This window comes from Glycine soja, chromosome 9 (genome assembly GCF_004193775.1).
Source record: "Glycine soja cultivar W05 chromosome 9, ASM419377v2, whole genome shotgun sequence".
NCBI classification, from domain to species: Eukaryota; Viridiplantae; Streptophyta; class Magnoliopsida; order Fabales; family Fabaceae; genus Glycine; species Glycine soja.
This window is the reverse complement of record NC_041010.1, coordinates 47,100,623-47,105,489: the sequence shown is the minus strand read 5'-3', so window position 1 is coordinate 47,105,489 and position 4,867 is coordinate 47,100,623.

Here is a 4,867-nt window from a genome sequence, read left to right as displayed (position 1 = left end):
CAATCAGCTCATCAAAGGCCAAAGTTTTATGAAAGATATTTTAGGGTTCCACCAGAGAATAAAAAATTCTAATTATGATAATTAAAAAATACAGATTAGATTGAATATCGGTAAACTAGTATAAATTCTTTATCTAATTATATCACTCAACTGACTTTGAGAATTTTTATAAAAAAAAACTAATAAAACTGGTAAAAAGCTAAAAAAATATTGATACAAAAATACTTCACGACATGTTAACGAAAAATACTTAATACGATATTTTAAAAAAATCAATATAAAGTATTTATTAATTTGTTATTGTTAATGAGCATTAATATGTATTATTAAAACTAAGACATATATTTATTTTTAAAACTAAGACATGTACACCAATAAGTGGTTAGTTCAAGTAATATTAAATTTTATTTTTTTAAATAAGATTTTAAGTTTGATTCTCGTAGATGAATGAAAAAACAATTATTAAAAAATAAATCTTATATATTAAAAATGATTAATCAAATTTAATTTTTTAATAAAAATTAATCATTAAAAAAGTTAATCGATATTTTTCTAATTATTTAATACAACTATATACTCAAAACATGAATTACTTGAATATTTTTAAAAAATCTCACATCAATTGATATATGTGTCCAATGGTTATTAAAAGTGAATAAAAATAAAAAGTCCATAAAAGTATATAATGGAAAAACAAAAGGTTGTAAACTAAAAAAAGTAATTAAAGTAAATTAAATTTTAAAAATTATTATAAGACAAAAGTTGTGAAAGAATTTTTTATATTATATACAAATAAATAATAATTTAATATCTACCAATAACGTGTTTGAAATTAATTATCTTCACCTTTTTCAAGGTTGTGGAGAAATCCCACCAAAAAGTTGCTAGTCACCGTCATAGTGAGTGAAAACCAACCAAACAACCATAATAGGTTGAGGTTTGCCCAAAATTGCTCAAATTGTTGTACAAGTCAAAGTTCATGAGCCAATTTCGATGGTCCATATAAAGAAGTTGTGATAATATAATTAATACTATAGTTAATTCTCATGGTCGGTTTTGAACTTTAAATAGATAATAAGCCTATCATTCAATTGGAAGACAAATCCTAATTATGTTGCATTCACTTGTAATCCATTAACGATGTTGAACAAATATTTAAAGTTTAACAAATATAAATATTTAATGTATCTTGTGCGTAGATTAAGGGAATATAAATATTTTTTATTTAATATTTAAAGTTTAACAAATATGCACTTTTGGTGTAAATTTTTATATTATCAACCAATTAAAAATTAGTCTAAAATATATTTTTTATTCTCATAAGTATGAAAGTATTTGAAATTCATCCTTATAATATTTTTAGTGCTTTTTTGGTTCTTATAAATTAAAAATGTGTTGATTTTTGGGTTTGGAGTAAGGTTTGGACATTTGAATTTATGTACATGATTTTTTTACATTGATTACATGCACAATCGATATAAAAAAATGTCACACATTACATCGATTATATGTATAATCAATATAAAAAATTATTATCATATGTTTGAATTTATTTGAATATACTTTCAAGTAAAAAATGATGCATTTCAATTTTGTGAGAACAAAAAATGTATTAAAAAATTTATGTAGACAAATTCTAAATATTTACATATTTATGAGGATTGAAAATATATTTTAGCCTAATTATATTTGTTGTTATTTTTAAAATAATTATCATCAAACACACAAACTATTTGGTTCAAAGAAGGAAAAAGAGGGGAGGAATTTTAATGAAGGCGAGGGAGAGAGAAGGAAATAGAGGGAAAATATTTTCATTACGCATTATGTATGATATATGGGAGGGGAGGGAAGGTAGCCATTTTGTTGTTTGGTTCATAAGGAGAGATGGGGGATTTTATATGAATAAATTTACCTTTGTAATTTTATAATTTTAAAATTCAAATTATAAGTAGAGATATTTTTATAATTTCAATTGAAATATTTTAAATCATCTTCCCCTCCCCTTTATTTCCCTTCCAATATTGAAAGGATATTAGATGTCTAGGGATATATATTACTCCCCTTCATTCCTATTTCCTCCTAAAAATCCAACCATGGAGTTGATATAGTAATGTTGTACTACATTCACATGTAGAGAAGTAATTTATTTAGTAGGAGAATCCTTGTATTAATTGTGTATAAAATTTTCTTAAGTCAATGACAATCACATACTACGAGTAGGATTAATTCTTAGTCTAATGAATCAAAAGACACTTATAATATCTTATTCAAGACAAAAAAATAAAAATATTTTGATATATTATTTAAAGTTTAATAAATACACACTTAATGAATTTTTACATTATCCACCAATTAAAAATAATTTATTATAATTTCAAAATAATTATTATCAAAGTGACAAAAGTATGATATATATATATATATATAATACTTTGTAATTTAATAACATGATAAAGTTTTATATTATCAATACACATACTATTTATTTTCAAATGTTTGCTATATCATAAATATAAAAGTTATTGAATTCTTAATTTTTTAAATAATTGAAAATATTTAATAAGAATAGTAAATATTTTTGTCTGTCTTAATCTAAAGGGTTGAGTTAAAGAGATAAAAATATGTATTATTTTAAAATGAATAATGTTACATCCTTCTACAAATACTTCTACTATCTTTTATGGTAATTAAGTTTAAAATAAGTTTTATATTTCTAAGACATTAAATATATTTATTTTTTATTCAATATTTACCATAAAAGGTAGTAGAAAGATGTGTAGGAGAATATACTATTACTCCTTTAAAATACAAGCTAAAATATAATTTTTGTCTCCCTATTTTCTTAAATATGTGATTTTAGTCTCCTTATATTTTAATTAAGACATTTTGTTCTTTACTTTTAAAAATTTGTTATTTTAGTTTTCTTGATGAATTTCAAATTTGTTGACTTTGTACTTTTTAATAAATTAAACTTATTAGCAATTAAATAATTTGTAAAACACATCTTTCATGTGCATAATAAACAAAAAGTTGTCAATCAACATTGTTTATATAGTATATAGATTAATATTTGAAATTGGTTACAAGAATTAAAATTTTTGATTTTTTAAAATAGGAGACGAAATATCTTAATTAAAAAATGAGAAACTAAAATCGTGAACTTTTTAAAAGTGAGGAATGAAATGTCTGAATTAAAAAAAATGAGAAGACTAAAAACACATATTTAAGAAAATAAGAGAACAAAAATTATATTTTAACCTAAAATATAAGTGTCATTTTTTTATATTTCCTAATGATTAAATATATATCGCATTGTGGATATCCGTCACTTAAGATCGGTCGAGATTATATAAAATGATAGTTGATAAAAAAAAGTAAAGTTTTCAATAGGAAATAAAAAAATATGAATTTATATTTTAAAATAATACATATTTTTTATATCAAATAAATACAACAAGGAAAAATCGAAACCCACGGGTCAACAAATTAAATTTATCACAGTACAAAAAATCAGTTGTACAGTTTGTGATGAGCTCTTTACATTGTCAGCTCATAAATAAATACTTTTTAATATTTACATTATATTTAAATTTATGATAAATAATTCATATTATGATATAATATTATTTTTAATTATTGATATAATTTAAAAAATATTAAAAATCGATATATTAGTAAATATGAAGATGATAGCTCTTAATAACTCTTGAAATCACTCTCATAAAAAAATTTGTATTTAAGATTATTTATAAAAAAAATTATATTATCATCTAACAGACAATTAAGTAAATGATAAATTTATAAATTTTTATAATAATTACTTCTCAAGTCATATCAATAATGTATTTTGATTTGTGATAGTGTAACTTTATTACAAATATTACTTTTATAATATAATTTATATATATTTAAAAGTATTTTTTAAAAAAAAATTAGAAGTATTTTTAAGCATGCTATTAAAAATTTGATCACATAATTATGCAAAAACATTCATTGGAAGAGGTGATTTTCTTAAACAGATATATAAGTATCTTGAAGGATTAATCATGAGCTTCCAGCTATGGTTCCCAAGTTTACCTAAAATTTTGTTTTTATATAATTTGAAATTGAAAACAAATATTAAGGAGTTTACAACACTCACACAACATTTTAAACACAACATGTTAAATAGATGGAGTTAAATTTCTTGATACCTAAAATAATTTTAATATTATATAATAGAGTATTTAATTATTATCAATAATGAAAATATCTATTATTCTTTTCAATCTATAAAATTGACCTAAATTTAATGATATCAGTGAGCTTGTTAATATGATTGAGTAATTTTGGGTGAAAACAATTGAGAAAGATAAATTTTACTCAATGTAAGGGAGAGAAAAAAGGTGTACGTGCGCCCACCATACCTAAAAGTTGCACTTCTGACCTAACAGAGAAAAAAGAAAAAGGAAGGAGAAAGGGAGAGGAGGGAGCTCGGTGGGGTGGTGGAATTGAGTGGCATACAGAGAGCTTAATTAATTACCACTACTTATATTGGTTGGGATCATATAACCTGGAAAGCAACATATGAGTGAGTTCATCATCATCACTTCTTATATATGAGAAGCCCTACTTCTATCGTGAGAGCAACAGTACGTGCAGAGAGACAATAGGATCTACAAATTCCATAAGAAAAATTAACCTTTGTTTCGTGTTCGTGTTCTCAATCAATTAGTTCTTATTCTTTCCACATAAGTAACATTGCTTCAACAATTTTATGTGGTTATCAATGCAGAAGAAGATTCTGTAGTTAATGGAATCTGAGTTGCTTGCGTCTGTGTGTGCATAAAAGAATTAGAAATTTATGTCATTGTCATGTGTTCAACTA